Source organism: Bufo bufo, chromosome 7, assembly GCF_905171765.1.
Source record: "Bufo bufo chromosome 7, aBufBuf1.1, whole genome shotgun sequence".
NCBI lineage: Eukaryota > Metazoa > Chordata > Amphibia > Anura > Bufonidae > Bufo > Bufo bufo.
The window spans coordinates 70,591,361-70,614,303 of record NC_053395.1 but is presented as its reverse complement, the minus strand read 5'-3'; the positions used below and the strand labels follow the sequence as shown (position 1 = coordinate 70,614,303).

At 41.2% G+C, this 22,943-nt stretch overlaps 1 protein-coding gene and 1 long non-coding RNA gene across 3 annotated transcripts in view; both read left to right on the top strand.

Moving 5' to 3' along the window:
- ABAT (4-aminobutyrate aminotransferase) overlaps window positions 1-22,943 on the top strand; it is a 212,868-nt gene that overhangs the window by 85,877 nt on the left and 104,048 nt on the right. The gene's annotated exons all lie outside the window — the stretch shown is intronic.
- On the top strand, window positions 663-22,106 carry LOC121007641. Its single transcript, XR_005780451.1, has 4 exons — window positions 663-813; window positions 16,005-16,010; window positions 20,942-20,943; window positions 22,094-22,106. It is a non-coding gene; the product is annotated as an uncharacterized LOC121007641 (long non-coding RNA).

Below are 22,943 nucleotides of genomic sequence, written 5' to 3'. Positions count from 1 at the left end.
TTTAGGGCCCTAATCGGAATCGCACAAAATTCCCATATCGTGCAGCCCTACTTACCATTATGTTGTTCCAAAAAGTGTTTAGATGCTCCAGAGATGTTCCGATTTGTATTTTTGTTGGTGATATCATTCAGATGCTCAAGAAAACGCACCATGCGTTTTCTGGTTGTGCTGCCTATGTGTGCACATGGCCATATATAGGATGCCTTCTGTGTTGCAGTTTATGTCGCTTTTTATATTTAGTATTTTATTTATTTTTGGGTGTGTGGGAATTCTTTGGTTGAGTAAACACAAGAGCAGGTTTTGCAGGGATGATTCCCACAGGGATAAAATCCTAAATTGGAAAACCATGTGAGAGATTTGGAATAATTTGTTTTAAAATGGTTAGGTGCGATTGTTTTTTGGCCTATTGTTTGAGCTTTCCTGTAAGACCCTCTAAATCCTTCTGATAATATGTGGTGTCATTTTTCATCTTCATAAAGTATTGGTATATATTTGTAAATTAAAGAGCGTACTTCATAAAAAGGAGGATTATATTGTAAAGTGAGTGTTGGTGTGAACTTGCTTTTATTTTTGTTCCTGTTTTCATTATGTTCCTTTGTTACAGGTTCATGTTGTGTTAATTGGGTTACACGGGCAGTGGCTTGTTTTAGCCTCCAATTAGGGTAACCCCTGGTTGACAATCTATTGTCTATAGCTTTCTGTTCACATTGGTAGGTTTTTTCTGTGCTGCAATTACGTTTGGCTCTGATTAATTCACCAGTGGGAATAGCTTTCAAAGTATGTTTAGGATGGAATGTACCTGCATGAAGAATTGTATTACCTGAGATGGGTTTTCTATATGTAGCTGTGATGATCTCCTGATTTGGTATACCCTGTAATTTTAGGTCCTAAAAATGTAATTTCATATTCGTTTACAGTATGGGTATATGCAAGATTGTAGTTATTATTATTTAAATAGGATATAAAAGGGGGTACGGCAGACACCTCTCCCTGCCAAATAAATAGCAGGTCATCGTTGGATCTGCCGTACCACCTAATATTATCCAAAAAAGGTTTATTTTCATTATAAATATGCATTGTCTGTCTCCCGGTAAGCCATGGCCAAATTGGCCAGGGAAGGAGAGTATTTCGCACCCATAGGGACACCAGTTTTTTGCAGAAAATGTTTTTTGTCAAACTGAAAAAAATTGAAAAAAATCACATGATCTTTTACCATGGTGATGGACCATGTGATGACCGGAGTGACGTCACCACAGGTCCTGTTCCTGCACACAGCAAAGAAAGAAGACATAAGCGATGCCGGCTGCGCGATCAAGTGGATTAAGGTGAGTTAAATTTTATTTTTATTTTTTTAACCCCTCCAGCGCTATTGTACTATGCATTCTGTATTCAGAATGCTATTATTTTCCCTTATAACCATGTTATAAGGGAAAATAATACAATCTACAGAACACCGATCCCAAGCCCGAACTTCTGTGAAGAAGTTCAGGTTTGGGTAGCAAACATGCGCGATTTTTCTCACGCGCGTGCAAAACGCATTACAATGTTTTGCACTCGCGCGGAAAAAGCGTGCATGTTCCCGCAACGTACCTGCACCTTTTCCCGCAACGCCCGTCTGAAAGAGGCCCTTAGTGTTTCGATTCCTTATGATCCAACTCCTATAGAGGTGAATGGAGAAGTGGCCACACTTAAGCATTGCACTCTTCATTCACTTCTATGGGAGTTCCAGAATTCTTTTTGGAACTCCCATAGAAGTGAATGGAGACCATGCACTGTCGTTCATTTTAGGGACTCTGGTTTTAGGGAGATTGGTGCTGTTCTAGAGGTAGGACCAACACCAATCTGGCATTGGTGGCATTTCCTAGCGATATGCCACCAGTGTGTGAGATGGGCTAACCCCTTGAAGATTATCTGCTCTTGCACAGTGAGGCTGATGTGCCTTTCTTGGAATAGGCTGCTTATATCACAGTGTCTTTGAACTCCTTCTGCTTTATAACAAGCCGTGCATTTTCAAATAATTTTGTACTGCCGGAGATTCAACGTGTCCCCTTTAGCACTGTTATATTTATCTCACAACCTCCTAACACAGAAGACATTTCTATGTTTTTTTTCATGCTTAGCATTAGGTCAAAGACTCCCTGGAGCACAATGAGAACATAGGCGTAAGCCTGGGTTTCCACTGGATAATTTGTTTTTCTTGCATGAGGGAGGTTATCTGTGTGATGGTATCAGTAATGTAGTGTTCAGGGATAAAAAAAATCACGAAAAGACAACTGAGAATGTATTTAAAAACTGGTTTTAACCTCGACATGTTCCTAAACTTGAAGAATGCTTGAGGCCTCCTCCGTTGTATCAGAGGAATAGAAATGAGGCCTGTGAATCATAGATTCAGTTTTTTTTACTTTTTAGCTATTGTTCAGTTTTTGTTATGTGGAGCAAACATACTGTAGTTACTTGGTAACCTTGGAAATTCCATTAAGAGGATGATGTGGGAAAGCCAAGTGAGAACAACTGACGAAAAAGAGTGCAATGCAGGGGCTCTGCGGTAAACAACCACGCCATTGCTGATCTGTTGCTATCCTGAACTTTCTTTCTTCAGTATTCTTGGGCTACTGAATGCCTGAAAGAAGGATTGTGTGTGTTTGTCGATATACTATGTGTATTTCTGTTATTCCATTCAAGAGAAGGGGACTGAGCTGCAATTTCAGACATAACCAATCGACAAAAGTGGTGCCGTTTCTGGGTTTAAAAACAATAAAAAATAATAATATATATAAATATATATATATATATATATATATATATATATATTTATTTATGGAGCAATGGAAAAAAGAATTCACATTATTCTGTGAAAAAAGCGTAGTGTCCTTTTATTCACCCATATAGCGGCGTTTCAGTCCTTTTGCCAGGTGTGTTCTCAAGCAAGTGAATACAAGCAAGTGCCAAGTATTTAAAGGTATAATAACATTAACATACATAATTGATAATTAAAAAAATGCATATTGTTGCCATCAGTGATCAAACAAATGCAATATTTTAGTGATAATAATGTGTAACAAAGTGCACCAGTGCATATATATTAAATACAGTTAGATAACCAGCATATCACACATAATTTTGCTTTTTTTTTTTTACCTTTTTGCAGCACTCTGATACAGGCAGAAGTAGAGGACTGGCAAGGGATTAATGGGGAAATTTATCAAGACTGGCATTTTTTACATTGGTCTTGATATCCCCAGCACCGCCAGAGAATGTGTTTCATTTATGATGAGACAGTCCATGCGCCAAGAATGTAGATGGCGTAGATTTCAGTCATCATTTACGTCCGTGGCTGCCATATAAGCGCTTGACCCCAACACACACTAGGGTCGTAGGAAGCCAATTTGCCTCATTGTATATTTTTGGAGTGTGGGAAGAAAGTGGAGGAAACCCACACAAACAGATGGTAACCCACCATGCCGATGGTAAATCTGCTAGGAGCAATGGCCTCACACCACGCCCATACAATGCCCTCTTTTTGAGTGACAACAGTGGCATAAAAGTGCCATTTGCACGAGAAAGTCACAAGTCTGTGGTTTGTCGCTTTTCTGTGGTTTGTCGCTTTTTTACTCCAGTTTTCTGGCGTTTAGGCGTTGATAAATCTCTGCGTGAGTTCTCCTGATTGACTTATTCCTTAACCACATGGAAAATAATAGCATTCCAGAATTTGTATATTTGTCTGGCATTGCCCCCACTAATGTCTGTGGGGACGACCTGCAGTGAGTTCTCATCAGTATCAATGAATATAGAATAGCATTAGTATATATTTTTTTGGTAACCTGTATTGCCCAGAATTCAGATTGAGAATTGTAAGGCCAGTTTCAGACGAGCATGTTCACTGCGGGAAACGCACTCCGTGTAGGAGCTGTATTTCCCATTATGGACACTGCTCATCTCTGGATTTGCAGCATCATAATGATTTATGATGTTGTGAATTCCTTCCTGATCATGAGTCTGCTGAACTGTAGTCACGTAATGCCGTGACTCCCGTTTATTAGATCCGCGGTGAGACTGGAATTCAGAACATCATACATTTCTGTAATACTTGCTTGAGAAAGACCTTGTAAAGTCGAAACTTTGCACAGTTGGTGAATAAATCTCCATACTATTGAAGACAGTGAGTGCTGCGGTCATCAATCTTCTCCACAAATCATCAGGGGCCCGTCGGGCTTGGGCTCAACACCGCTGGCTCCGCCACCATTGGAACCTGCTATAGTGAATTCACATGAGTAGTTCTGTCTCTCCTTTGCATTAATTTAATGTAATACTGCGATTCCACTTAAGATGAGCAGTGTTCACTCCAGGAAATACAGCTCCCACACCGAGCGTGTTTCCCGCAGTGAACAGTCATCTGGAAGTGGCCTAAGAGTTTCCAAACAATAGGCACACAATGAGTTATATTGCAAGTCATAGTTTTTTTGTAATTTTGTTCTGCTTTTGGAAATATCTTCATTCCATCTTGTGCTTAAAAATGCAGAGCTCAACAGAGCGTTGGCATTGGATTGGAGAGGCCAGGAAAGGTAAGCTTAGGTGCTTTTATTATTTTACCAAGGCCAAGGCGGTTTCTATAAATTAAAAATAAAATAATGTGGAAAATTCCTTAAAAAAAACAAAAAACAAAACAAAGAAGCTTTACTCAACTCCAGCAATCTCCTGCTCCTGCTTTCCCATGCTGCTTCGGTCACTGCTGCTCTCCAAATCTTGTACCAGAAATGGCAGGCCAGGCACGCTCAGCCAATCACTGGCTTTAGTGTTGACCTTCGTTAGCCAGTGCTTGGCTGAGCCAGTCGTTCTTGTCATTTCCATAGTGTCCAGCCAGAATAGGGAGTGGTGGAGAGCGGTGGGGACCCGAGGAGCGTCGGAACAGCAATAGCATTGGATCAATGAAGCTTAGCTTTTTTTTTTGCCATTGTTAACATTGAATGACCTGTTTTCTTTCTTTATTTTTTTTTGAATGGTTTCTCAATGGAAACCTTCTTTAATATACCGTACAATTAGTGAAAGTGTTATCTCCTATAGTCCTTGGACATTACATCTATATGCTGCCAAGCCCTATACTGTTTACAGAGCATACTCCTCATATGATGCATTCAGAAATGAAAATACTTTCTGTAACAAGGGGTAATTTTCCAGTAACGAACGCTGTTCGACGTTTACTTCCATATTACTGTAAAAATCATTGTTCCCATACAGTTTGCATCACTCTTGGATGCACATTCTGGTGTACAATAGGGGGGTGCTGCCAACAAATTATTATTTTTACATCCATGTAAAAGATTTGATCAGAGATGAGCGCTTGTTCAGTCATTTGTCACCTGGTCACTGGACGTGTTTACACAGGGCTATGATCGATAATGGAGCGTTGGAGCTACGATAAATCCAAATACCACAAGGCTATCTGTAGACCCTGCCTGTTGAAAAGGAGGCCTGCATTCACCGGATGATTTGCAGACTGGTGATGGAGGATTAGATTTTTCTTTATCTGCCCAATCAAACGATTCTGATAATAGAAGCATATTGGGGAACAGGTGACTGCATTGATGTTTGAGAATTGGAGATGCTCTTTAAGGCGTACCTGAGTTTTGCTAAATTGCTGTGCTTCATTGTACAATCATAACTGTGAAGGAATAGGTCTTTTTTGGATTTCCCAAATGTCATTTTCAGCTATTTTTATTCATTTTTTTTCAACTGCACAGCTAGATGCATTTCACTCAGAAACAGGGGGTGTATTCCTTCTGTGAAAACTACCAGCACTGTGGTGCTGGTAGTTTTTTTCGCTTACTTCCCACAATATTTTTTTGTCATCTCCAGTGCTCACAGAACAGATAAGGAGAGAGAGATCACACAGAAGGGAAGGAGGCTCCTGTGATGTTCCGAAGCAGTGTAGAAGCAGTTGTTTTATCAGGCTCAGGATCTCTGCTAGCTCTGACACACCACCACATCCTCTCTGCCATATCTGTTACTAAGGACGGATTTTGCCTGACAAGAGGCAGTGGACTGTAAATTAGGTGGAAGTAAGACCCCTAGTGGCCATGACTTTAGAGCCTTTTTTCAGGTATATGCAGGCAGATTTTTTTTAATGAAGTGATTTAGAAATGTGCTACCTATACCATTCTCTTTCCAATGAAATTAAATTGTGTGAAAATACAGTGACTCGTTAAGCCCTTTTTTTATCATTTATATTTTTATTAGTCATATAAGAAATTCACAGACCATGAAATAATGCTGTGTAAAACAAAGGATAGGCTTGCAGGCCTGCAAAGTGTTCCATTATCACCACATCACTGACACCATAAAAATATATTCGGCCTGTAAGAGTACTGACACGTAAATTTTAACTGTAAATTGGACATGGAAGTCTTAGAGCAATAAAACTTGTAGGCACCAGGATGCCACAAGCTGTATGAGGGGGTGGGGGAGAAGGGAGCTCGAGTTGGTGCTATCACAATGAAAGTGTCTATATTTCTTCAAGGTCGCCAAATAGAGGAAAAAACTTGTCTAGTGCGGAGTTCCCAGTGGGACAATTTCCCAAATCTATATAACTGGTCTACCTTGCTAACCCAATGGTCCAGAGTTGGGGATTCTTCAGAACGCCAATATAGTGGGATCAGCAAGCGGGCTGCTGTTATTAGGAAAGAGAAAAGTGTTCCCACGCAATTCCGCTTCCCTGGAAAACCAAGGCTTAAAAGGTCTATATAAGGTGAGCAAGGATAGGATGTGCGACATATCTTGTTACTTTCTGCAAAGATAGTTTTCCACCAGTCCATTATTTTACTGGAAAAAGGATCCCTATGGGAGTGGTATCTCCAACACAGATCGGGCACATTGGGAGCAAAATGGACTATTTTATCTGGGGTCTTATACCACCGAGAAAGCACTTTGTACTCATTTTCTTGTATACGTATACATCTAGATAATTTGGGAGGAGCAATCAGTAGTTTACGTATTTCAGTGGATGAAAATTGCATGCCCAGGTCCTGTTCCCACAGACCCCCCACTGCCAGCTTCACATTAGCGAAAGGGGTTTTTCATGGTGTTATACAGAAGAGAGATCAGTTTTAGCGGGTAAAACTCACTGGCTATTAATTTCACAAACCACGATATCGATATGTGTGGCTGGTATGCGTTTAGCTAGCAGTAAGTTTCCGTTTGAGGACCCCAAATTACAATACCGAAGCTTCAGGCAGGGCTAGTCTGCGGGAAAGGACCGAGTCCATCAAGATACAGCCTTTGTCATCGTATAATTCAATAATAGGCGTAGTTGGGGATCTAGTTATTGTGGGTAGACTATCTCCAAATTCCTTAGGGGCTATAGCAAAAATATCTCTTATTTGGTGAAGAGGTGAATGGTATGGAAGAGCCTTATATGTGGCAGAGAACCACTCCCACACCTTCAGCAGAATAGGACTATTTAAAGCTGATAAGGCTGGGAGTGGTCTGTCGGCCAGTAACAAGGCTCGGAGAGGGGTTGGGGACAGGGCGTTTTCAATCTTAAGCCAAGACTTGTGGGGCGGTGACCTCTATCACTCTGCAAAGATGGATATCTTTCATACTTACCTCTGGGTCGGGGAGTCCAATTCCTCCACATGGTTTTGGTTTGAAGAGGGTGCGGAGAGCGATGCGGCTCTTTTTCCCCTGCCAAACAAATCTGCGGATACACCCATTCAAGGACAGGAAGTATGACCTTGGGACAGGAATAGAAAGTGCCTGCATAAGGTAAGTAAGTCTGGGCATTACTAAGGATATGACCATATTCTTTCTACCAAACCAGAATAGATACGGTAGATCCAGTGTCTCCAACTAAGAGATAATAGATTGAAGCAAAGGTTTGAAGTTAAGAGCAAATAAATCGTGTAGGTGAGGTGAGAGCTTAACGCCCAGGTAAGTCAGTTGTTGGGTGGCCTCCCAACCTCTATTGCAGAAACAATAGAGGTTGGGAGGCCAAAATAAAGAATCTGGGATTTATGTGGGTTCACTTTAAAGTTGGATATGTAACCAAATTATTGCAGTAAATCAGTGACCAAAGGCATCGCCTGTGTGGGATTGGTCATCAGGATCAATGGGTCGTTCGCAAAGGCTGCTAGCTTATGTTCCTGTCCTCCAATATGAATGCCTTTAATAGCTGATTCCTGTCTCTTTGCTTGCATAAGGGTTTTCATCACCAAGACAAAGTTTAAGGGGTAAAAGGAGCCACCCCTGTCTAGTGCCGTTTCGGATCGGGAATGGAGGGGAGATGGTGTTATTTACTGCTACAGAATCAGAGGAGTTAGTATAATTTGAAAATGTAGTATCAATAAATGGGGGTTGAGATCTGAAATGTATGCATAACTTTTTTGATAAATAACCAATCAACCCTGTCAAAGGCCTTCTCAACATCAGTGCCAAGAAGAACCAGTGGGATGTTTTTACGTGAGGCGTAAAATATGGCTTCTAAGACTTTAGTGGTGTTGTCCTTTCTCTCCCTTCCCTGAACAAAGCCCACCTGGTCGGGATGGATCAGTCCCGGCAGGAGAGATTGTAGTCTTGTTGCTAACATTTTAGCTAGAAGTTTGAGGCCTATGTTTAGTAAGGATATGGGGCGATAATTTGCGCATAAGGAGTGTTTTCCCTCTTTCGGGATAAGGGATATTTGGGTATGTGTCATTTCTATAGATAGGGCTACATTGTATAGTGTGAGGTTATAAACAGGAAAGAGATGAGGGAGAAGAACCTCTTTAAATGTAGAGTAAAAAGTAATAAGTAGCCCATCTGGACCCGGGCATTTGCCTCTTGGTGTACGTTTAATAGCAGAGTCAAGTTCTGCCAATGTGAAAGGTTTAGATAAGGCTTCTCTTTGCACTGGGGATAGGGCAGGTAAACATAGGCTGTCAAGGAACTTATTCATGAGTTGGCCCCTGTCTATTGGGAGGGAGTCAGGCGTGTCAGGTATAGATTATAAAGAGACTTATAGAAGAGTTGAAATTGTTCCGCTATGATTTTAGAATCATAAAGACGTTGTCCTTGCGGAGAAGTGAGGAAAGTCCTAACTTTTTTATTTTTCCATTCACATAGCCTTATGGGGGCTTATTTTTTGCAGGACAAGTTGTACTTTCTAATGGCACCATTTACGGTTGCATACCATCTAGTAGGAAGGGGGGTAAAAATTCCAAATGGGGTAGAATTGTGAAAAAACGCAATTCTGATAAAGGTTTTTATTTTATTTTTTACACTATGCGGGGTCAGTACTGTTACAACAATACCACACTTGTATAATTTTTCTTGCGTTTTAATACTGAATTTTTTTTTAAACCTTTGAGGAAAAAAATATATTTTTTATAACCATATTCTGACTCCTATAACTCTTTTGTAGTTGTGTACGGGGCTGTGTGAGGGCTCATTTTTTGCAGGACGATCTGTTCTTTTCAGTGATACCAATTTGAAGTGTGTGCGACTTTTTTTGATCACTTTTTATTAAAAAATTATTGGGTAGTTGGTGACAAAAAATGGCAAATTGGCTTTTAATTTTTATTTTTTTCACATTATGCCATTTGCCGTATGCTATTAATATTGTTATATTTTAATTGTATGGGCATTTATGCACGCGGCGATGCCCATGATGTTTTTTTTTATTGTTTAAGTATTTTTATTTTAAGGAAAGGGGGGTGATTTGAACTTTTATTTTTTTTATTTTGTTTATATTTGTAAAAACATTTTTTTTTTACTTAAAAAAAATATATATTTAAGTCACCTTGGGTGACAATAACTGGCAATCATTAGATTGCCTATTGTGTTCATTGATGTCTATTTAGACATAATTGAAAACTTTATTTGCACTATACCAATACAATGCTGCCACCTAGTGGCCTGTAATGGTATAGTCATCTAAAAGGCTCTGAAGCCTGCTTGAGGCTTCAGCCTATTAGTGCAAGGTTCCCCAATCTCTGCCGGGGAACGCTGTTACCGGAGCGGAAGTGCGTGACTTCCGCTTCTGGACTGCGCAGATGCCGTGGTCACATTTGACCACGGCATCTGAAAGGGAAAATGTATGTGATCAGCCTTATGGCTGCAGAATAAAAGGTGTAGTCAATTATTGTAGGGTTTAGGAATCGCCACACATCTATCAAACCCATATCTGCTAAATTGAAATCCCCTCCCAGTATGACCACTCCTTCTCTAACGGAGTCTAGCACTGAGAGGACCTCAAGGAGCTAGTTTTCTTGCTCAGAGTTAGGGGCATATATGTTGGCAAATGTGGAGGTAATAGGACCGAACGTGCCTTTCACTTGATGTAATGTCAATCTGGGTCTTGGATATGGGTGTTGTAAATAAAAGGGAAACCTTTTTGGAACCCAATGCTCACCACCCTAGAGGCAGGCCCATCCACACTGCAGTGATACCAGAGTGGGTAGTTAGAAAAGGTCAGGTTAGGGTATTTATTTAACTTAAAATGGGTCTCTTGCAGGAATATAACTGAACACCGTTCTTTTTTCAAGAGGGAGAATATTTGACACCTCTTAGATAGTGACCTCAGACCTTTGACATTACAGTGGGGGAAATAATTATTTGACCCCTCACTGATTTTGTAAGTTTGTCCAATGACAAAGAAATGAAAAGTCTCAGAACAGTATCATTTCAATGGTAGGTTTATTGTAACAGTGGCAGATAGCACATCAAAAGGAAAATCGAAAAAAAAACTTTAAATAAAAGATAGCAACTGATTTGCATTTCATTGAGTGAAATAAGTATTTGAACCCCTACCAACCATTAAGAGTTCTGGCTCCCACAGAGTGGTTAGACACTTCTACTCAATTAGTCACCCTCATTAAGGACACCTGTCTTAACTAGTCACCTGTATAAAAGACACCTGTCCACAGAATCAATCAATCAAGCAGACTCCAAACTCTCCAACATGGGAAAGACCAAAGAGCTGTCCAAGGATGTCAGAGACAAAATTGTAGACCTGCACAAGGCTGGAATGGGCTACAAAACCATTAGCAAGAAGCTGGGAGAGAAGGTGACAACTGTTGGTGCGATTGTTCGAAAATGGAAGGAGCACAAAATGACCATCAATCGACCTCGCTCTGGGGCTCCACGCAAGATCTCACCTCGTGGGGTGTCAATGGTTCTGAGAAAGGTGAAAAAGCATCCTAGAACTACACGGGAGGAGTTAGTTAATGACCTCAAATTAGCAGGGACCACAGTCACCAAGAAAACCATTGGAAACACATTACACCGCAATGGATTAAAATCCTGCAGGGCTCGCAAGGTCCCCCTGCTCAGGAAGGCACATGTGCAGGCCCGTCTGAAGTTTGCCAATGAACACCTGAATGATTCAGAGAGTGACTGGGAGAAGGTGCTGTGGTCTGATGAGACCAAAATAGAGCTCTTTGGCATTAACTCAACTCGCTGTGTTTGGAGGAAGAAAAATGCTGCCTATGACCCCCAAAACACCGTCCCCACCGTCAAGCATGGGGGTGGAAACATTTTGCTTTGGGGGTGTTTTTCTGCTAAGGGCACAGGACAACTTATTCGCATAAACGGGAAAATGGACGGAGCCATGTATCGTGAAATCCTGAGCGACAACCTCCTTCCCTCTGCCAGGAAACTGAAAATGGGTCGTGGATGGGTGTTCCAGCACGACAATGACCCAAAACATACAGCAAAGGCAACAAAGGAGTGGCTCAAGAAGAAGCACATTAAGGTCATGGAGTGGCCTAGTCAGTCTCCGGACCTTAATCCAATCGAAAACCTATGGAGGGAGCTCAAGCTCAGAGTTGCACAGAGACAGCCTCGAAACCTTAGGGATTTAGAGATGATCTGCAAAGAGGAGTGGACCAACATTCCTCCTAAAATGTGCGCAAACTTGGTCATCAATTACAAGAAACGTTTGACCTCTGTGCTTGCAAACAAGGGTTTTTCCACCAAGTATTAAGTCTTTTTTTGTTAGAGGGTTCAAATACTTATTTCACTCAATGAAATGCAAATCAGTTGCTATCTTTTATTTAAAGTTATTTTTTCGATTTTCCTTTTGATGTGCTATCTGCCACTGTTACAATAAACCTACTATTGAAATGATACTGTTCTGAGACTTTTCATTTCTTTGTCATTGGACAAACTTACAAAATCAGTGAGGGGTCAAATAATTATTTCCCCCACTGTATAAGACACTATATTTAGATCAGCCATGGGGAGTATAACTATTTTGCGGGTGGGCAAATCTTAGTAGCTACATAGATGGAATCCTCCCTCCTCCCTGGACAGTATTATGTGCTAACTGGAATCCAGGCCTCTCATGTCCCAGGAGAAAGACCGCAAAAGAAAACATATTAACTTTGGAATAAAGAAATAGTGCACGTTGAACCTGCAAGGTTGAAAGTTGTTGTAAAAACAAGCAATTTCATAGAAAGTGGTGGTTCCACTCAAAGGGGGTAATTGTGCAAGTATACATGTAGAAACTGCTCCTAACTGGATCTAGATAAAGATATGGCCTAGAAAGATAAACATTAGTACAATACTATTGTGCAGATTAGTACCAAAGGTGACCAACGGTGGGGTAGGCAGGTAAGGTGGATAGGGAGAAAAGGGGGGTATCAGACCATAGTAGACGGTGTATAAATTGTTAGATAGGCATATCTATCTTTGAATGAGGTAGAATGAAATATAATAACCAGAGGGGTCCCAAAGTCCTAAGCGTTCATCCAGGAGATCTTCTTTGGGGTCAGTCCTCCTCAGCGCCTCTTGTGCCTCTCTTGCTTTGGAGTGGACACCTTTTCCCATGGGGTGGACTTTGGGAGATCTGAAAGCGATGAGAGATCTTTAACAGTATCCCAGCTCTCAATATCCAAGGGGGAGATGTCTATATAAGTATTGGCCTGTTGCAGGTCTGAAAAAGAAGAAATCACCATGCTGCGACCCGAGAACAAGAAAGTAAGGCCAAATGGAAATGTCCATTTATATGGGATCTTCTTCGCTCGTAGTAGATCTGTCAGAGGTTTAAGTGCACGTCTCTTTTGTAATGTGGCAGGAGAGAGATCTTGAAAAATAGCAATGGGGGTGTCTCCCAGGCAGACTGAGGTTGCCGTTTTAGCTGCATTGAGGACCATTTCTTTGTCTTGAAAATTTAAGAAGCGGCATATGATGTCCCTTGGGGGATCAGTGTCCTTGGGACGAGGCCGCAGGGCTCGGTGAGCTCTTGGTTATGGCTGCACTTTTTTCAGCTCCCAATAAAGGCACAGTGATCTGCAATATGGCAGCCTGGACGTCCTAAGGCATGATTGATTCTGGGACAACCCTAAAGCGTAGATTATTTCTCCTACCCCCGATTCTTCTGGGCTTCTACTGCCGCATATAAGGAGTTGAGGTGCAGTTGGTACGCAATGAGACGTTGGGATACTGCTTCTCCATGTTCCGCCACCGCGGCCTGTGCTGTCTCTAAAGCCTCCACCCTGTGACCCACTTGCCTTATTTCCTGTGTCAGGCTAGAAAGTTCTTGCTTTAGCGGGCCCAGGGCTTCTTCCAGAGATTGTCTGATGAAACGCCTGGAGACTGGTAGGCTAGGGTGTTCTGAGGTGAGTTCGCCATCGCTTTCTGAGTCCGATACTCCTTCCCCTGGTTCGTCTTGGGCGTCGCATGTGTTTTTTCAGGAATTTTGTCATTCCACTTATTACATGTGGGGTTTTTACCAAAGCAGTAGTCTCTCCCTGCTTTGCCCCACCGATTTTGACCATTTTAATGCCACTAAGCTTGCGTAAGCAGGATCCAGAGCAGATAAAAGAACGGAGCTCAGTCAAGTGCAGCCATTCAGCTCAGGCACACTGACTCCCGACTCTTTAAGCCCTTGATCATATGGAAGTTTTATATTATTCGACATGTTTCTTCCATTGCTTTGCCTTTCCATTAGAGAGGAAACATATGTACAGAGCATTATTGACCCCCTTTTGCCTAAAAGAGCTTACAGTATGTACAGTATACTAGCACTCCCAAAGACACAAGTGGTAGACATATCTTCATATCTATATTCAAAAATACACTGGATCGCATGTTTTATGCCTTCTATCCCCACAGATAAAGAATAAGTTCACTGATACACCAGTGGTTCGACTTTGGGTACCTTAATCTTGTTCCATGAATCATAATCCTTTGAAAACTAGAATTCATGAATTAATGGGATTAAAGTCTTGGCCTAGAAATCTAATATAAATGACATTATTATGTGTCTCAGATCATACAACATATTTCCGGGTACTGGGGGCCCATTCCTCAGCTCGAGTAAGGGGTCCCCAGTGTCCCGAACCACATTGTATCTCTTGATCTACATTACTGTACGTTTATATGACTCTACTATGCAGGGACGGACTGACCATAAACCCTACAGGGAAATTTCACTATGGGCTGACACCGAGAGGGCTGCCCAAGCCCTCCTTACGGCCGCCATCTGGGTACATAATGGTCTGATGCTCTCATCATTAATTTGTAGGAGCATCAGGTACTTATTCACGGGTGCCCTTCTAAATTCAATCGTATCACCATCCTCGGGATGGTCATATAGTTGAACACTGTGGCGAGGGCGATTAGTGTTTTGAGGTGCACTGTGGTATTTGGTTCTGCTGAGGCAGTAGTCTGTGCTGCTCTGTGGTATTTGGTTCTGCTGGGGTGGGGTTCTGCTGCACACTGTGATATTTTATTCTGCTGGGCTGGTATTTTGTGCTGCACTATGGTATTGCTAGTCCTGCCTACTTCTGTTGTCCCTGCCTATTTATGCTGGTCCTATCTACTTGTGTTGACTCGCTTTCTGTCAATTTGGACCTGCCTACAACAAGGGGCCACTTTTATATTTTTTTTCCAGGGCCACTTTAAGTTCCCAATCCATTCTGTATACTGTGTGACCAATATGCAGTACAATCACTCTTATGGATTCAGCTAACAAGAGTTAATCTACCTAATGGAATAGAGAAAATAAGTTTGCATCGCTTTGATTTTCAAAGTATTGATTTTCTAATTCCTTTGGATGGGCCATTTTATTTACAAGGCAAAATTAATTGTTTGTACTGATTGGTTCCTGCAAATAGATAAAGAAAATCTATGTGGATGTTCAGATGAGTGAAACCTTCTTCCAGGTTCATTATCGATCGATCAATGAGTCCAGCGTTAAAAGAACTGTATAAAGCATTAATCAGATCAGTGGAGTCTTTTCATTCTTCTTTCTAAAAGGATATCTGTGAAGTACAGATTCTGTCAATTATACTTCGTCCATCCCTTGGAAGTGCATATGAAGCTATATACAACCTTAGCGTCCACAGAGACTGCATATGGATTTCCCCTGACAATGAATGATTTTATTTTATTTTTTAAAGGAATCGGTCACCAGGAAATTCACCAGTAAACCAGACACAACGCCTTATAGGACTAGCTCAGCTGAGACCCTTCACTTAGTGATCCATTGTTTCCTTCTGGAGAAAAAGTACATTTAAATTGGTATTCTGGGTATAATAAACTATCCCCTATCCACAGGATAGGGGATACGTATCAGATTGGTGGGGATCGTACTGCTGGGTCCCCCACCGATCATGAGAACAGGACCCCTGTTCCCTGTGGAGCGCCTTCAAATGGACAGAGCAGCTGGTCGGAAATGCGTGGTAGGTCCCCTACTGATCTGATAGTTATCCTCTGTCCTATGGATAGGCAATTAATTGTTCTAACTTTAATCTATGTACAAATGAGCAGTTAAGTGCACCAAGGGCGCATCTGTGCACCCTTGCTCCTTCTTCCTCCAGCCCGTTCCTCTGTTTCTTTACTGTCAGGGCCAGGAGAGGTGAATTTGCAGTAACCTGGCCCTGTCAATCAATCAGGAGAGGAACGGTTATGGCATAGGAAGCAAGAAGGGTGCACAAAGTGGCTTGGGCCCGCCCTCACTGCACTTTACTGCTCATTTGCATATGGATTAAAAGTACCTTTTTCCAGAATGAAGCAACATATTGCTAAAGGACCTTGTATATGGACCAATATTCAGGCCGATTATTGAGGATGCGCATTTGTAGAAACGCTCGTTCCCAATAATTTGGGCATATAAAATTGTGCCAGCGATCACCCAATAAATGAGCAAATGCTGTCCATTGGGTGATCGTGTCGTTCTGCCAGCACCAAAAATCTGCGTTCTTGTGAAGCAGATCCTGCTGCCCAGGAGCAATGATTTTCTATGGGAACAAGCGAGAGCTTGTCTCCATACAGCAGAGGTGATTGCTGCGTGTAAATGCAGCCCTCATCTCTGTAGACAATAAGTCAATTATCAGGAACATCTCATTCATTCCCGATAATTGCACAACAGTCCATGTGAAAGGATGCTTTTTTTGAAGGTATCGTTACATTCAGCTGAGGTAGCCCTACATGGCATAGTGTCAGTGAATTTCCTGTTTACAGATTCCCTTTAAACTAAGGGGTGGTGAAATGATAGAGACTCGTAGGGCACGTGGGCTGTTACTTCATCATTTCTGTTTTACTGTACTAATTCCATTGGGCAGAGAAGTATTACAATTAGGTCATTCTCCACAAAATGGAGCAAAGATTGGAAGAAGAGTGAAGAGCGAAGGATGGATTATGGCTATATTCACACAGCACATTATTAATTTGCATGTGTCTACCCGCCACACTTTCCAAGAGAAATCCACGGTTATCATTAAATTAGAATGCAGCAAATATGGGAGTGCGTTTCTATAGAGCCGGCAAACACCAAAAGTTTCTTTTTGGTGTGCATATGACAAGCTTTCATATAGGTTTCCGTATTTTTGAGTTTCTGAATATTGAAGCCTATTACATGATTTATAACTGCAAACAAAGCATAAGTGATGCTCTCTTAGGTTAAAGAGGTTGTTTGGTGTAGGACCCTCGTTCTCATGAAAGGTAGGGCTCCCAGTGGTCGAACTTCCAACGATCAGACACGAATTGCCTGTCCCATGAATAGCGGATTTCAAATCTTGGGACAACCCCTGTAATTGGAACCAAACATTTATATAGAATATTGATTTGATTATGGATAAAGATTGAGATATCGTTCATATTTCCTGAACCATAAAACACACCTAGGTTTTAGAGGAGGAAAAATAAGATCAGCCTTCAGATCAGACCCCCATTCCTCCTCAGACCCCCATTGCTAATAAGACCTCAGATCAATCTCCCAAATCAGACCCCCATTGCTCATCAGACCTCAGATTAGATCTAAAATAAATAAAATGAACTCCCCTCTCCTGCTCCGGGCGGTGCAGACACTCGCAGATTCTGCTCGCTCTTCTTGGACTCACCGCCCCCTGCTCTTTTGCCAGCGTCATGCGCTGTGCTTTGACCTGAAATTGCACAGCATCAGGTCATAGTGCACGCTTACACTGTATGGCGTCAGGACACAGTGGAGGCAGAAGACGACCAGGGAGCAGTGAGTACAGCTAGCACAAGGAGGTCTGTATTCACCACTTCCTGGGCCTACTGTGTACTTTCACATAATGCTCTCACTAGTATTCGCATCATAAGATGCATTACCATTCCCCCCCCCCCCCACACACACACACACACACCTTTGGGGTAAAAAAGTGCATCTTATGGAGTGAGAAATACAGTAAATAGAAAACTAGTCATGCAGAATTCAGCATGCTCGTTAGACAAATTCAAAAGTGACAACAAGTATGGCTATTCCTACCGGGTATTCAGCAGGCCAGACATACTAATCAAATGTTGGTTGATTTCCACAAGTTTAACCATTGACAACTCAACTTGTTTGGGGCAGATCTAGTGTGATGGTGTCTCCTGATGGTAGGCAACAAGGATCACACAGGTTGGATTTTCATATATATATTTTTTGCATTATATTGATTTCCCTGGAGATAAATGGCAGCAGATATGGCTGGCAGTTGGTAAGTGCCTGATCGGTGGTGGTCCAATCACTGAAATCCAATATGAATGGAGTCACAGGTTGAGCATGCTTGCTAGCTCTCTAGTCATATCTATGAGAAGCGGAGTACAGTGCTTGGTCATCTCTGTCAGTCTCCTAGAGTTCAGTGGCAAGCCAGTGCACATGCTTAAAGGGAATCTCAGCTACTTTGGCTATATATAAAACTAAAGCCAATGTAATATAGCCGTGTGTACCATCATTAGAACGATACCTTTGTGCGGATGATCCATGTAGCTAAACGTCCAAAAATAACGTTTGTTTGGTATGCTAATGAGCTTCAAAGTGGCCAGTGGAGCTTGAATAACTGTTCCAGGAGCACAAGCCACCTCTTTACTTGTGCCCATTACCTCCCTTTGGTGGTGCAGTCCCCCCCCAGTATTATAGTCATTGGTGGCAGTGGCCACAGGGTCCCCTCCTCATTGGTGGCAGCTTCCGATAGGAGCCCCAGCAGTGATCTCGCAGGGCTCCAAGCGGTTACCATGGCAGCCAGGGCGCTGCTGAATTCTTGGCTACCATGGTAAACTTCCTGCTGCTGTGTGCACAAAGCCCAGGGCAGCAGGGACAGTGTGAAGTCCTATTCACCCTAATAGGTCTCTATTAGGGTGAATAGGACAAGGGTTCTAGCCCCATAAAGGGCTAATAGTTATTAAATAAATAGTAAAAAAAAAAAAAACACACCAAAATATGAAGTTTAAATCACCCCTTTCCTAATTTTACATGTAAAATATATAAACAATAAAAAATGAACATATTAGGTATTGCCACATTTAAAAAAATATATATCAAACTATTAAAAAATATTTCCTATGCGGTTATCACCGTAACAGAAAAAAAAATAAAAACAGCGCGATTCGCCATTTTTTTTTCATCTTGTCCCCCCAAAAAATAGGATAGGACTGTTCTATTATGGGCCGGACGTTCCATGAAATGCGAAATGCATGCGACTTTTTTTGTGTTTTATTTTTCTCGCCTGGTATTGAGTCTCGCAATAGTTTTTCATGATATCAAAATCGAATAAAAATGTTAGTATCGTGACAACCCCACTATATACCATATATAACAGATTAATCAGCACAAAATTTTGGATCTAAAATCCATTCTGTTAAAAGTTAGGCATCCACTTGCGCATCGCCAGATTTACATCAACAAATAGACCATTGATGTATTTCTGTGATTCCAGTCCTTAAAACCTTTTCTTCCCATTGATATCCAAGTAAATTAGGAAATTTGGCTTTTTGGCATCTGCCTAAATATTTATTTCCCACAAATGTGGAATTAAAAAGCAATCTGCAGTCATGCAGTGTAATGGTAAAAATGAATATAAGTTGACTAGTTCAACTTGAAAATGATAAGGGCTCTCCTAAAATGAACCATTTTTGGATATCCAATCAACAAACAGGTTCTCAATCCCCAGGTAAAATCAATAATGAACCCTAGACTAGCGTGCAGATCAAGGAAACTGCCCAATTCCTATGACCAGGGGGTCAGCGCACTTGCTGAATCTGCAGTATAAACAAAACTGGTATGAGAATGACAAGCAAACGTAAAATGCACCAGGATTCACAAAGCATACATATCCGGGGCCAGTGACCCTCAAATGTAGGCATATAGTCAATATTAGATGCCCATTTAATAACCTTACATTTAACACTCAGCTTGGAAATGATGTTTTATTACTTAATTTACAAGGATATTAGCAATTATCTATTCAATTACTTTCGACATCTGATAATGTGACAACAGGAGGTGCAGCCATAGAGCTTTACCTGGTCGTTGGCGCCATCCTGGACAGAGATTGGCTATGGGTAACTGGTTTTGCCACTACTGTTTGTAGCACTTGCACTTTATACCATTGTTACTATAATGCTTATAGCCATACATTTTTGCCCTTGTGTTCTTGTCCAGTGATGTTGCCCATTCTATCCCTGCATTCTTGTTAACCTTTTTAAATGCCATTCATTAAAGTGATTGATTATAATGCGGTCTGGCAATTTTTTATAATGACGACTGATCGTTTCTGTCAGTGCACTCGGTCTGTTGAGCATCTTCAGTTTCTTTGCTAATTTGGTTTCATTTAGATGTAGCATCATTCCCTCATCCTCAAAAGTGGTAATGCGTATCCTGGTCTTTAGATGATTTCCTAGATTATTCAGTATTTTATTATTTACAATTACGTTATATATTCTATTATATACTATTATAATATGTTCTATTTTAGATCATGTACTCTGATATTGCTATCCATTGCCTTGACAAGGTCCTTTTTAAAAAATGTTATTTGATGAGCAGCTCTGTGGCACTAACAGCCCTGCCTAATTCTGATTGGTCAGTCTCTCTCTATTCTGTACATTTATAGATGCAATCCATACAGAAATCTGCATTTAATGAGGTGCTGCTATGTTTAGTACAGGATGCAAGGAGCAGAGGCAAATAGCGTTAACCCAAGAAGAACATTTTTTGCTCCCTCCACAGCATGTTGATATTGGTACTTTTTGTTATTTGCCTTTTTCTTGTCTACATGTCTTCTTTTCTTCCATAAAGCCCTGATTACCGAGCACAAGTGTCGTTCTGCATCCGGAGTACTGGGCTCTGGCATGATGCCCGCAGGCTCCTTCTTGTAACCCTTTCACATATCAGTAGCTGTTCACTGCCTTTGTGAATCGCTGTCGTTTTGGAACAACGGCGCTAAACAGTTAATGTTGCATATTCAATTTTTGTGACCTTTTCAGAGTCGTGACCTTGTGTTTTGAACCAAGAAAATGGAGTATTGATGAAATCACTAGCCGTATCGTGCCTGATGGAGAAGTGTGAACGATGCTCTTTTATTTTCGCATCATTTACTAGATACTTCATCATTTTGTTCTTTGTGTGTTGGTGTTTAGGCATTTTAATACTTGTAATCCTCTTGTCAGTGTTCTAGGAAAGAAACCTAGATTTACTCATTTCTTTAGTGGATGAGTTTTTATTGTTAGTATTGTATTGAAGGAGTTGCCTGATGACACTTCCTCCTTTTATGTATGCTTTACATACCTATGCTTTTATATATTATGCCGTACACTACCATGAGAGTCCACTTCTCTATGCAAAGAAGCACAGGACATTGAATATGATGTGTGGCCCTTTGCAGGAGAGGCTTCCAGTGATATCTTGACAGTCAGACTGCCCACTCTCTCGGGTGCCTTTCCCACCATCATTCTTAAACTCCTTATGGAATAAGTGATCTCAATCCTGACATGAGTTACTTTTTGAGGAAAATATAAAGGAGTTGACTGACTAGGCAAAAAATAATAAACGGACAGAGTGGATTTAAAAAGTTTAATAAAAGGTAACCTTACCGATCCTGCCACTCATGTTCTGATGCCTCCCAGATCTTCCGCCAGTCTTTACTTCCTGATCCCGCTCCACACAGGAAATGTGTCTGCTCCATCTGTGGCCTCACCGATGATCTGCCTCAGGCAGTGATTACTGAGCAATCACATTTCCTGTGTTAAAAGGTACCAGGAAGTCGAGACCTGCAGTTGACACGGGAAACATCGGAATAGGAGCGGTGGGAAATCGGTTAGGTGGGTGTTACTTTTTTTTAAGCTATTCTGCCAATTTTTAAAAAATATTTCACAGCCAGACAACACCCTTAAAAAAAACTAAGGCCTGGCATATACATCAAATATGTAAAGCAATAAAAGTCTGCCCTATCCCTGTGTTTTCCTTCAATTAAAGAAGCACATTTGATTATACATACATTACTGACTCATCACCAGTGTTGTTGCAGTGTAATGTGTTGCATCCTAAGGACAATTCCATACTTCAGTTAGTTGGTCAGTTCATTCCATCAGTTATTGTGAGCCTAAACCAGGTGCAGGTCAGAAACACAGAACAGGAGGAAAGCTTTCCATTATACCTTCTCTCTGTGTAGACTTCACTGTTGCTTTTGGCTCACAGTAAGTGATAGAAATCGTTGCCCGTATAACTGTGTGAAAGTGTGAACTCTGCCTCACTCCATCATCCATACTTTTTCTTTATAGGAACCTGGTCATGTGATCTCAAGTCTGGCTATGTAAACAGGAACTCAGTCTCTCCTGTGTGGCTGACTTCCTGTGAACAACAGGATGACATCATCAGTCAGATCCCTCCTGGCAGCTCTAAGGCCCCTCCCCACACTCCTCCGTATATATCTCTGTATTCTGTAGATATGTCTCTCCTATCTAAAAGACCAGGAGTGCAGATATATGCAGTAGGTGCAGATATAGTGATTAGCTGCAGTTATATATATATATATATATATATATATAAACCTCTTCACTCACACTGCCTGTCTGTACTATCTGTTTAGTCTCCAGTGTAGTTCTATAGGATGTAGCGTCACACTGGTCTCGCTGCCTGTAAGAACTAATACAAAAGCTAGGGGGAACAGCACTCCAAGTGAAATAAGTACAAAAATAGATGTGGGTGCTCCCCAACACGGAGTTTGGTCCAACTTGCCCCTAATATGAAGTCCAAAACAGAAAGTAATTTATTGCAGATGTATATATGTGTGTATATCAGTTGTGACGTTTCGGCTGTTAAGTCTGTCTCAGGCATGCACAACCTAAACATAGTGCCTATATATATATATATATATATATATATATATATATATTTATATACCTATACCTTAGTGACATCATCAGTGTGTGTCGACAATTACAGTGACATCAAGTGCGGACCCTAGATACCAAATGCACAACATAACATGAAACATAAATGTGTAAGTACAGAATACTAGAGTACATATACCTGTTAAAGGGGTTGTCTCACTTCAGTGAATGGCATTTATCATGTAGAGAAAGTTAATACAAGGCACTTACTAATGTATTGTTATTATCCATATTGCTCCCTTTACTGGCTGGATTCATTTTCCCATCACATTATACTGCTGGTTTCCTTGGTTAAGACCATCCTGCAGTCCAGCAGTGGTGGTCATGCTTGTACACTATAGGAAAAGGCACCA